The sequence below is a fragment of the Prionailurus bengalensis genome, chromosome A2 (genome assembly GCF_016509475.1).
Source record: "Prionailurus bengalensis isolate Pbe53 chromosome A2, Fcat_Pben_1.1_paternal_pri, whole genome shotgun sequence".
Lineage (NCBI taxonomy): Eukaryota > Metazoa > Chordata > Mammalia > Carnivora > Felidae > Prionailurus > Prionailurus bengalensis.
The window spans coordinates 71,057,919-71,071,414 of NC_057348.1; the positions used below are offsets into that span (position 1 = coordinate 71,057,919).

General features: G+C 39.2%; 1 pseudogene; it reads left to right on the forward strand.

Moving 5' to 3' along the window:
- The window catches only part of LOC122488208, a 37,450-nt pseudogene extending 24,983 nt beyond the window's left edge, over positions 1–12,467 (forward strand).
- The last annotated feature ends 1,029 nt before the right edge of the window (positions 12,468–13,496 follow it).

The window sequence follows — 13,496 nt, forward strand, 5'->3', positions numbered from 1 at the left end:
TATACAGGAACAAGGAACAGGAACTCTACAGGGGCATTAAGCCCAAACCCATAGTCCTACCATATCACTAGCTCCCCAGGGCTACTTTGCTGCTCCTGTCTTCATTGCCCTGCTGGTCAGCCTTTCTCCACTTCAGACACACTTAAGATGGTTCTCAAACTTGTTGGTTTCAGGAAACGTTTTTACTTGTAAAGTTTATTGACAACTCCAAAGAATTTTATTTAGGTGGATTATGTTACTAATAGTTACTGATTGAAGATTAAAACAAAAAGTTAGGGATGCCTGGGTGGCTCAGTCGGTTAAACATCTGACTCCTGATTTCAGTTCAGGTCATGATCTCGCGGTTCCTAAGATCGAGCCCCACATGGGGCTCTGTGCTGATAGTGTGGAGCTTGCTTGGGATTCTCTCTCTCCCTGTCTCTTTCTCTGCCACTCCCCCACTCGTGCTTTTTCTCTCTCAAAATAAATGAATAAACATAAAAAGTGTAAATGCTTATTTAATAATTCATTTAAAAATACCAATAATCATTCGACTAAATGATTATGGCAAATAATGTCTGTTTTAATGCTTTCCAAAAGAAACATACTTGTGAAAAGAGTGACATTGCTTTATGTTTTTTCAAATCCCTTTAATGTCTGGCTTAATGAAAAACAGCAGGATTCTCCTTTCTGTTTCTACGTTTAATCCATTGTGATATGTTGTTTTTGTTGAGGCATATGAAGAAAATTCAGCCTCACACAGATAAGCAGTTGGACAAGAGAGGCGTATTTTGGTAACTTTTGCAGATAACTGTGGATATTCTTCTTTGATACTATCCCTAAATTCAAGTGGTAGTTTCTTAAAGATTGGTTGAAGCGTGGAATCCAGAACCATGAGTGAACTTGGTTCCTATAGTCTGTAATAGTTTTTTTTTTCAATATATGAAGTTTATTGTCAAATTGGTTTCCATACAACACCCAGTGCTCATCCCAAAAGGTGCCCTCCTCAATACCCATCACCCACCCTCCCCCCCTCCCACCCCCCATCAACCCTCAGTGTGTTCTCAGTTTTTAAGAGTCTCTTATGCTTTGGCTCTCTTCCACTCTAACCTCTTTTTTTTTTTTTCCTTCCCCTCCCCCATGGGTTTCTGTTAAGTTTCTCAGGATCCACATAAGAGTGAAAACATATGGTATCTGTCTTTCTCTGTATGGCTTATTTCACTTAGCATCACACTCTCCAGTTCCATCCTCGTTGCTACAAAGGGCCATATTTCATTCTTTCTCATTGCCACATAGTACTCCATTGTGTATATAAACCACAATTTTTTTTTATCCATTCATCAGTTGATGGACATTTAGGCTCTTTCCATAATGTGGCTATTGTTGAGAGTGCTGCTATAAACATTGGGGTACAAGTGCCCCTATGCATCAGCACTCCTGTATTCCTTGGGTAAATTCCTAGCAGTGCTATTGCTGGGTCATAGGGGAGGTCTATTTTTAATTTTCTGAGGAACTCCACACTGTTTTCCAGAGTGGCTGCACCAATTTGCATTCCCACCAACAGTGCAAGAGGGTTCCCGTTTCTCCACATCCTCTCCAGCATCTATAGTCTCCTGATTTGTTCATTTTGGCCACTCTGACTGGCATGAGGTGATGTCTGAGTGTGGCTTTGATTTGTATTTCCCTGATGAGGAGCAACGTTGAGCATCTTTTCATGTGCCTGTTGGCCATCTGGATGTCTTCTTTAGAGAAGTGTCTATTCATGTTTTCTGCCCATTTCTTCACTGGGTTATTTTCTATAGTCTGTAATAGTAAAGGACATAAAGTTTATCTTATGACTGGGTTGTATCTTGCATGCATGATTTTATTTAAGGTTTCAGTTCACTGGGAACCCTCTTGCACTGTTGGTGGGAATGCAAACTGGTGTAGCCACTCTGGAAAACAGTGTGGAGGTTCCTCAAAAAATTAAAAATAGATCTACCCTATGACCCAGCAATAACACTGCTAGGAATTTACCCAAGGGATACAGGAGTGCTGATGCATAGGGGCACTTGTACCCCAATGTTTATAGCAACACTCTCAACAATAGCCAAATTATGGAAAGAGCCTAGGTGTCCATCAACTGATGAATGGATAAAGAAATTGTGGTTCATATACACAATGGAATACTACGTGGCAATGAGAAAGAATGAAATATGGCCCTTTGTAGGAACATGGATGGAACTGGAGCGTGTTATGCTAAGTGAAATAAGCCATACAGAGAAAGACAGATACCATATGTTTTCACTTTTATGTGGATCCTGAGAAACTTAACAGAAGACCATGGGGGAGGGGAAGGGGAAGAAAAAGTTACAGAGAGGGAAGGAGGCAAACCATAAGAGACTCTTAAAAACTGAGAATAAACTGAGGGCTGATGGGGGGTGGGAGGGAGGGGGGTGGGTGATGGGCATGGAGGAGGGCACCTGTTGGATGAGCCCTGGGTGTTGTATGGAAACCAATTTGGCAATAAATTTCATATTTAAAAAATTTTTTTAACTCACTGCTAAAAATAAATTAAAAATAAATAAAAAAAACACAAGTTGCTGAGAGGTATGTGGGAATTCTTCATACTATCTTTGCAATTTTTCTGTAAATCTAACATTATGCAAAATACAAGTTTGATTTTAAATTCATTAATGAGTGTGCTTCCATTATGTCTTCTTGAGTTGGAAGTATTGGGGGATGAATTAGTTTAAGCCGGTAGTTTTCTGTTATGAAGAAATTAACTTTATTTAGAAACTTGACTTCCAAACAGCAAAATCATTTGATCACAAAGGAAGGCATGAGTCTGGAAGCAGTGTAAAAAATGAATTGAGAAACACTATAAATTAGTAAATATTACACCACTAATAAAATATAAATATTATGTTACTTATATTATATTAGCATGTGTCGTAATGCATTGCTCTCTTATTCTGTGTCAATATCTAAGCTAAATATGCTTTCACAATCACCCTGTGCCTCAGGCACTATGATTTTCTACCCTTTATACAGTGAGTCAGAAATTTCAGTAACTTCTTTGTCAGTGACAGAGCCAGGGCGAGAGACGGTCTCTCTGGATCTAGTGCCCCTGCTTTTATGTCCTTGGCTCTAGTGCTCTTACTGATGTCATTTCCAGAAATGGAATTCAGAGTCATTGAAGCCATTGCAGTGAACAGAGAAATGCTTTCATTGTTATTGGACTTCATCCCTAATTTTCCTGTTAGCTTTATCCGTGAGCCAGTTTTAAGGATGTGACTGTAGATGTTCTGGTTGGGTGTTCAGAGGGTGGTTTAAAACTAAAGTGTCTTATATATTCACTGGGGGAGAAGTCAAAGCATCCAAAAGGAGAAGTCCAGAAATCTAAAGCTGTTCTCAGAGAGAAAAGGGGGAGTCAAGATACCTCCCCTACTGGAAGGGAAATTAAATGAATGGATTTAATACAGTTAGCATTTACTTTTGCTTACACAATGCCTTAAAAATTTTGGATGTATTTTAGAGATTTTCAAAACATATTCAAAAGTAGAAAGAATAAACACATAAACACACAACCATAATCGACTAGGTTAAACAATCACCTGTATTTTAACAATCTTGTTTTATCTTCCACCCACATGCTTTTTTGGAAGGATAATTTGGGGTGTTAAAGCAAATCTCATATTTCATATCATTTTGACCATAAATGTTTTGTGTCATTTAAGGTTTTTAAAAAGATAAGCATATTACAATGATTCACTTAACAAACAGAATAATTCTTCTAATCATCTAATGCTCAGTTTGGGTTTACATTTCCCTGATTGTCTGAAAAATAACATCATATGGTTAGTTTAAATCTGGATCCAAATAAGTTCCATATACTGCAGTTGGCTGATGAGTCCTTAGGCTTATCTTCATCTCTAACAGTCCGCAGTCTCCCCATTTTCTTTCTATGCAATGTGCTTGTTAAAATAAACAGGTCATTTCTCCTGTTGCCATTCCTATATTCTAGATTCGGTTCATTGCTTCTGTGTGGTGTCATTTAGCATGTTCTTCTACTCCCTGTATTTCCTTTAAGCTGATAAGTTGATGAAGAGGTTCGATTGGATGCCAGTTCAATTTTTGCCTAAGAAAACATCCTAGGTGTCCTATTGTAAGTGACATTAGATGACAGGGCTGGGTCTTGGGTTCCAGGTGGCCAGCATCATCCAGCCATTACAGAGTTCCCTACCCACCTTCACCTAAGGGTTTTAGCATGTAGTTTTTAATGGTCGCCAAAGGGCAATTTCTCATGAGGGGCTGAAAAATGATTACCTAATTCTACCAATACTTCTTCTTTTACCAGCTGATATTCTACTAAAATGTCTCTCTGAAACGTAATGTGCACCCTCAAAAAAAGATTGATAGTTAATCCTTTATTTACCAGTTATTCAGAATAATGAGTGGTGCTCTAGAAACTTCCAAAGTGACTTTGTTAATATCATTTGAAATCACATAGTTTCACCTACTTAACATGGTTCAAGCCATTAATGACATCTGTAAACAGCATAGTTAGATTTTCTCTTATTTCTCTGTAAATTCATTAAAGAGATTTTGCCTTTTAGTGGGTAATACAGACCATGTATATTGAGTGACCCAGTTGATAAGTGTTGTCTTTTTTTCTCTCTCTCTTTGAATTTTGGTTTCCTTTTTCAGTATTTTTCTATATGGATTATATTTTGTTTGCATTTATGTATTCAGTGTTTTGAGGGTATACTTGACAGACAACTATTGGGATATCTTCTCAGGCCATGATTACTGACCTGAGAATGCTCCTACTTCCAGATGGGTAAGCCCTTGGCCGCCATACTTGTACAATACGACCGTACAGCACCGACCCTAGTTGAGGGAATTAAGGGTAGAAATCAAAGTCTGGGCTGATCAAAATCTCTCTCCCCGGGACTTGGAATTTGCACCTTATTTGTACTGTCAGTTTGGGGTTCTCTCTAGATGTAAGAAAACCTATAAGCCAGAGCTATTTGAATCTTTGCACCATTCCCAGTGGAAATTGGAGAGAAGAAAAGACGAAGCAGAGATTCAAGTATATTTGAAAGTATCTTAGAAGGTAGAAAGGGGGCAAGGGACAAACAGAGGGCAAGGGAGTGGGGAGAGGGAGAGGCTTGCCTGAGCTCCTAGGTTACCTATGGCTCTTTGGCCCCTGAATGTAATCCTCCATGGCCCTTCTGCACCTCCTACCCAAGATCCTATGAGATGTCTCAGCTGTATTTCAGTGGCACCATCTTGGTGTTGGCTTCTGGCCACGCTACACATTGAAATCGGCTCTTGTCTCTCAGAGATGACACATGGCAACTTCCATGAGTACTCTTCAGGGCTGCAGGTCACTGATGTGGCGATGGCCTACCGCTCCTGCTCTTGGGCTCTAGGCTCTCCACTGCCCATACCCACTCAACCTTCTCTTTTGAAGTCCCGTCACTCTCCAGAGATGGGGTCAGCCCTTTAAACAAGCACCAGCTTGGCTCTTTCCCCTGCAGGGTTGGCCTGCATCTAGTTACAAGAAACTTGTGCTTTTGGTAGATATGGCTCAGTTATTTCCCAACCACAGCCCTTGACTGTCCTATGCTGCTGGAGGCAGCCCTGCATTCTCCCCAGAAGGGTTTCTTGCAGCTTCTCTCACGAGGCATGAGGTTAAGGGAAGCACCTCTCTCCATGGAGGGACCAGAAATCACAGCATCCTTAAGGGACTCTCTGTACAGAAATCCACTCTGGAATTTCCAACCTCAAACTTATACAAACATCAGAAGGACGTTGAGCTAAGCGTCACAAAATTAGTCATTGGCCACCTCCCTTCCCTAAGGTTATGCTTAGATGATCAGCCCTTTGCTTTGGAATGTAGGGGGAAGAAGGCAACACCTGCCCAGGGGCCGCAGATTAAATGAGCAAATGTTCACTTCCACAAGTGTCATATTCACATATGTGTAGTATTTTCTAAGTGTCTTCTGCTCACTTTGAACTAAGGGTCATTATTTATCCAAAATATACTTAGTGAATAGGTTCAGTTGGAAATCTCCCAAAACTCGTAATAATCTGGTATTTAAAGATGGATTCATTCTTTGATTTTCTTTTTCCTCTCACTGACCTGACATTTCTTTAAGGTTGAAACGAATAATGTTTAATACCAACACCTTCTAATTGATTGGTCTTTGCATGGTTTCAGATGAACGATTTCATTTTATCTTTAGACCAATCCCTTAGGGTTAACCTCCTTACACAGGGTAAAAGACATTGACCTATCACACAGACCCATATGCTCCTTGTTTTATGGTGCTGTTGCTGCTGAAATAAATACACAGATACAGTAACAACAACAATGACATGGAGACCCTTGCCTGAAAAAGATATTTACATTTTTTTTAATCTTTATTTATTTTTGAGAGAGAGACAGACAGAGCTCAAGCAAGGGAGGGGGAGAGAGAGAGAGGGAGACACAGAATCCAAAGCAGGCTCTAGGCTCTGAGCTGTCAGTACAGAGCCCTACATGGGACTTGAACTCGTGGACTGCGAGATGGTGACATGAGCTAAAGTCAGACACTTAACCAACTGAGCCACCCAGGTGCCCCTGAGACAGATATTTTAATTACTAGTCACATTTGTATCTGAGCCCAAGTGCTGTGGCTGATGGCAGTCAACAGTGAGGCCGGGAGCTGAATGGATTAAATGACCCTCTTTGTGGCAATGGCTCAGGCTTTCTGGTGAGGTTGGAGTGGGAGTGGGAAGCATTTAAGAATTTTCTTTCTTGAGACCCCAAAACAAAAGCATCTCTATGTTGTTGTTTTTTTAATGTTTATTTATTTTTGAGAGAACTGAGCAGGGGAGGGGCAGGGGGGTGGTGGGGAGACAAAGGATTCTAAGTGGGCTCTGCGCTCATTGAGCCCAAGGTGGGGGGGTGGAATTCATGAACCCTAGATCATGACCTGAGCTGAAGTCGGATCCTCAACACGCTGAGCCACCCAGGTGCCCCCAAAGCTCTCTATGTTGTAAAGATATCTGATCCCCAGTGCTCTGTAGGCTTGTGAAGTTTTCAAGACCAGACTCAGCTCGAAGCTATGTAAAGAAAATGCAAAATATCAACACGTTGATTTCCCTGCATTTCACACCTGTGCTTCTTCCTACACACCCTCTCCCCCCACCACTTGCTTGAGCAGCAGATTCCCAGCCAGATCCAACTTTGGCCCCACAGAAATGAACATGCTTACAACACCAAATGAGTCAGTTCCTGCTGTAGTTTCCCACCCAAACCCTGTTTTGAGTTAATATTAATCAATGTATTGAAATTGAAATCATCTCTTCTTTGTTTTCTCCCTTGTTCTAAATTACCACCCCAATCTCAAGGCATGGTAAATACATAAACAGTTTATTATGGAATAGATTCCCATCCCTTTTTGCTATACTTTTTCTATTTGCAACTTTTCAGTGCCTCTCTGTTTGGAGAGAGAATTATCTGCCCATTCCCACCCCCATCCAGCTCCTTCCAGCAAACTAATGAAGCTCTAACTTATTCTTTGGTTGGTTGTATAACATTCTGTTTTAGTGGCATTCCAAAGTTTATTCAGCCCTTCCCTTTATTAGTTCATACTATTTGCAAGATTTTTGTCATTATAAACAGATCTGTAATCAGCATATTTGTCTCCTATTGTTTTCAATACTTATGCTTACATTTCTATGGGATATATTTCCAGCAGTCAAATCTGAATCAAGAGTATGTCTATTTTCAACTTTAAGTGATTTCAATAAATTGCTTTTTTGAAAATGTGCTGAAACAATGTACATTTGCAGCTGTACATGTTATCACTTATTGATTGTTATCAATCTGATGGTTATAAATGATACCTGGTTGTTACCTACCTTTGTCATTTCTCTGACTGTGAAGGAGGTGGAGAATATTTTCACGTCTATTGGATGTATTATTTGGGTTTTGGTCTTCTATGAAGTGTCTATTCATAGTGATTGTCTATTTTTAAATTGAATCATTTTTTTCCTGTCCCCACTAATTTGTAATAACATTTTAATTATATTCAAAATCCTTAAGTATATTTAAAGCCTATCCATGACCCATTGTAATCTGGCGAGCCAGCTATTTTTATAAAAATTTTGATTATTTCAAATTTGGTAAGGTAAGTTTTTCCTCTCCCATTTCATCTTTTTAAAAAGAAAGATATAGGAAATTCTATTGTGCTAATTCAGATGAATTTTAAAATAACATTTTAGAACGGTATCACTCAGATCATTTACACTAATATACAGATCATCAACATCTTTTGATGTTAGGGAAAAGGCTAATTTATTTAGACAAGTCTGTATTCAAGCCTCATGTTCTTATTTAGTTTTCTTTATACCTCTCACTAGAGCTATTTTTACATATTTTATATTTATTGGTTAGTGACTCAAATCCACCTGTTTTTAAAAGTTTGCTTAATTATGCTTTACACTTCAGAGACATTTTAAAGAAAAAGTTATACATGATTCTGTGCCATGAGGCTTGGAAGGAAACATGACTCAAGAGTTTGGAAAGATGTCAAAAATTTAATCCTTTGAAAACGTAATAAATGATTTCAATGAGGCATCTGTTAGAACAGGGCAACTGACAAGCAGCTTCTAGTGTATTCTCCCTTGATGTCTCCCCAAAACATCCAGAAAGACACAAGAAAGGTTAAAAACAAAATGAAACTGAAAACTGACATGGGCAGTTGACCTAATGTTAGATCCTGACAGCAACTGACACCAATTATATGGCAGACGACACAAGGTTGAAAAAAAAAAAAAAAAGACAAGGCTTATCTTATGGAATATCTTGGTTTTACTGAAGGAAACCAAACCACCTAAGCAAAGAGAGGGGACGTTTTGTATCTCCTTCACCAAGTATCCCAGGAAACAAAGCCTCAGGGCTTTGTCTGAAAAAGGAAATGGTATCATCATTCTTCCACCTCCAAGATGGTGATTTGGGAGTTGACCAGCATTTTGTCTCCTCTACTGTTTCTTTCTCCATCTCTCTTGTCTTTATTTATTTACTTATTTGAAGACGTAGGGAAAGATTCAACCAAACCACAGGCAACCATTCCTTGCTAACGTTCAGGTACCACTTTGTGAACGAAGCCAAAGGCCACTATTACTGCCACCTTGTCTCTTACAGTCATCTTTCCGCATTGCAGCAGAGATCGCCCTCCACGTGTTGTTGGACAGTGGATGTGGAGGGGTGAGTTCGTGGCACACTCACCTGGCTGTCCTCTCTTGTTTTACTCCTTTATGTATCCGTGCCCCTTTCCTTCCCCGCCACCATTCTTACTCTCTAGGCATCCTTTTTCTAAAGTATAAATCCTTAAATTTTAGATAAAATATATCGCATTTTCCCTATTGTTTAGTCTTCTGGCATTCTAAGAAGGCCTAGTCCAGAAATCTTGACTGAACTGCTATCAAACACTGCAGAAGCTGTAAAAAATAAAACAACTATTCACAAGGGTTGGACAACAACCATCACAGGACTATAATCCTAGAGAAATGAGAGCATATGAGATGAGCTTCACCCAAACTCAGCTTTCTCTTCCAGTACATTTTCCAAACCATGGCACAGGAAAATGGAGTCCAAGCAGCTCATAAAATTCAACATTGATTATCATAAAACTCTCAGCAAACTAGGAACAGACAATAACTCTCTAAGGGTGCCTGGGTGGCTCAATGGGTTGAGCGTCTGACTCGTGATTTCTGCTCAGGTCGTGATCTCACAGTTCCTTTGATCAAGCCCTGCATCAGGTTCTGTGCTGACAGTGTGGAGCCTGCTTGCGATTCTCTGTCTCCCTCTCTCTCTCTGCCCTTCCCCTCACTTTTAAAAACTAGATAAATAAATGTTAAAAAAGTAATTTCCTAATTTTGATACAGAAAATATATAAAAGTTAAAGATAATGATATAGTCAATGGTGAAAGATTGAACACTTTCTCCTTGATTTCAGGAATGGAACAAGGATGTCCAATATAACCTCCCACATTCAACATTGTATTAGAAATTCTACTCCGTTCAATAAATAAAGAAAAAACAAAATATATAAAAATTGGGAAGTACTACAACAGTCTTTGGTCTTGGATAACATGACTGCATAGAAAACCCAAAGTAGTCACAAACTGACTATTACAATCAATAAGCAAATTTAACAGAATTTCTGAATTTATTCAGAAATTTTCAGAATTTATTCAGAATTTCTGATTCCAAGATCAGCAGAAAACGATATTAATTCTATATGTTATAAACAATAGTAACAAGCAATTAGAAAATAAATGGCATGTCTAAGAGTATGAAAAATATAAAATATCCAGAAACAAATTTACTGAAAGGTATGTAAGACCTCTACACTGATCACTACAGACCAGTGTTGAAAAGGTAAAGAAAACCTAAACAAATGGTGTAATAGTTAGCTATTTCTGTGTCCAATATTACCACACATTTTTACTTAAAACATTTCTTCTTTCAGTTTCTGTGGATCAGAAGTTCAGACACACTTAGCTAGGTTCTCTAGCTCCAGATCTCACCACATTGGAGTCAAGGTTCTGATGGACAGGATTCTCACGTGGAGATTTTGACTGGGAAAGAATCTACTCCCAGACTAACTCATTTTGTTGGCAGAATTCATTTCCTTGTGGCTGTAGAAGTGTGAGCTTCTTTGTTGGCCGTCTGCTAGATGCTCAGTTCCTAGAAGCTGCCTGCAGGTCCTTGCCATGTGGCCCCTTTGCAGGAAGTTTAGAAGGTGGTAGTTTGCTTCTTCAAGTGCAGCAGGAGAACAATAGTAAATTTGATAGCAAGGTGGACTCTTGCATAACATAATGTAATCACAGCAGTGACATCCCGTCACCAGTGTCATATTCTCTTGGTTAGAAGCAAATTCTAGGTCCCAAGCCACACTCAAAACAAGGAGATTATAGAAAAGAATAAAGCCCAGGATGTGGGATCATGAGAATCACAATGGTGATATATTATGTCCATGGATTGAAAGACTCAATAGTGTTAATATAGGCAATTGTGCCAAAATTGACCTATACATTCAGATCATAACAATCAAAATCCCAGCAGAAAGTTTTTCTTGTACGTTGACAGATTTCTGATCTTAAAATTCTTTTTTTTTAAATTTTTTATGTTTATTTTATTTTTGAGAGAGAGAAACAGAACGCGAGTGGGAGAGGGCCAGAGAGAGAGAGAGAGAGAGAGAGAGAGACAGGATCCGAAGCAGGCTCCAGGCTCTGAACTGTCAGCACAGAGCCCAGTGTGGGGCTTGAACTCACAGACTGCAAGATCATGACCTGAGCTGAAGTTGGCGCTCAACTGACTGAGCCCCCCAGGCACCCCTAAAATAATAGAGAAATGCAGTTTCTAGCAGAGTCAAGGCAATCTTGAAGGAAAAATGTTAGGAGATTTTCACTACCAGATTGCAGGATTTACTGTAAACCTACAGTAATTTAGATAAAATGATATTAGCACAAAGATAGACAAATATGCCAATGGAACAGAATAAATTAGTCCAGAAATAGACTCACACATACACTATCATTTGATTTATAATAAAGGCACCACCACAATTCTCTAGGAAAAGGACTCTGTTCTCAAAAATTAGTGCTGGAGATACTGTAGGTCCACATAAAGAAGAAAATGATCCTGTTCTTTCAATGGTGCTTCAGAGGCAGTAGGCTGCTTTAGGATGAAGCTGAAATCTCTTTCCCAGCTGCTGGCTGCCAGAAACTCATTGAAATGGACAATAAATGCAAACTTTTCACCTTTTATGGGAAGTGTATGGCCCCAGAAGTTGCTGCCAATGCTGTGGGTAAAGAGTGGAAAGGTTACATGGCCTCAATCAGTGGTGGCAATGACAAATAAGGCTTCCTCATGAAGCAGGGGGTTTTGACCATGGAAGTGTCTGCCTGCTGCTAAGAGACATTTCTGCTACCGACCAAGGAGGACTGGAGAAAGAAAGCGTAAATCTGTTCGGAGTTGCATTTTGCATGCCAATCTCAGTGTTCTCAACTTGGTCATTGTAAAAAAAAAAAAAAAAAGAAGAAGAGAAGGAAATTCCTGGACTCATTGATACTACTGTGCCTCATCACCTGGGACCCAAAAGAGCTAGGAGAATCTGTGCAAACTTTTCGATCTCTCTAGAGAAGATGATGTCCAGCAGTATGTTGTGAGAAAGCCCCTAAACAAAGATGGTAAGAAACCTAGAACCAAAGTCCCCAAGATTCAACATCTGGTTACTGCACGTGTCCTGCAACACAAACATTGGGGTGTGGCTCTGAAGAAACAGTGTACTAACGAAAATAAGGAAGAGGCTTCAGAATATGCTAAAGTTTTGGCCAAGAGAATGAAAGAGGTCAAAATAACATGCAAGGAAAAGATTGCCAGGAGACAGAGGCTGTCCTCTCTGAAAGCTTCTGCCTTTAAGTCTGAGTCCAGTCAAAAATGAGATTTTCTAAGAGTAACAGATAAATAAGATCAGACATAAAAAAAAGAAAGACAATGATCCTTAATTCCCTACCTCACACCATACTAAAAACTTAATTCGTGGTGGCTCGTAGATCGAGATCTTCTCAAAGAAAATATAGAATAGTATCTTCATGACTTTGGGAGTAACAAAGATATCATAAACAGAATCCCACAAAAACTAAACATAAAAGAAAAGACAATCGTTCTGACTTTAGTGTAATCATGAACTTTTGTTTATTAAAAGATGTCATTAAGAATGTGAATAAGCAGGTGAAAAACTGAGACATATCCCTTAAGATCAGGAACAGAACAAAGATGTCACTCTCAAAACTTTTATTCAACACAGTACTGGAAGTCCTAGTCACGACAATCAGGAAAGCACATAGAATTCCATTCAGCAGAAGCATACACAATGAAAGAAAAAGAAAAAAAAAACTTGATCCTATCCCAAAATTGTGGCTACTGATGATAAGTTTAAGTAAAGTGCTAATTCATGGTATGAAAGGAAAACTCTTTTTTTCCCCTAGATCATGAAGATATTTTCTTTTTTTTTCTTTTTTTTTTAGAACACATGTAATTTTTTTTAATTTTTTTTAACGTTTATTTATTTTTGAGACAGAGAGAGACAGAGCATGAACGGGGGAGGGGCAGAGAGAGAGGGAGACACAGAATCGGAAGCAGGCTCCAGGCTCTGAGCCATCAGCCCAGAGCCCGACGCAGGGCTCGAACTCACGGACCGTGAGATCGTGACCTGAGCTGAAGTCGCAGGCTTAACCGACTGAGCCACCCAGGTGCCCCGAAGATATTTTCTCAACAACTTCTATTAACAGTTTAGCTTTATCTTTTACCTATAGGTCTGTCACCTATCTGGAGCCTACACGTGCATACCATTTTAGGTAAGGATCCAGTTTTATTTTTCTTGGACTACTGACCCCCTTCCTTGCTCCTTGAAATAATTTTCATCTTCATTATGCATTAATTTACATTTATGCATGGATCTAAATTCCCA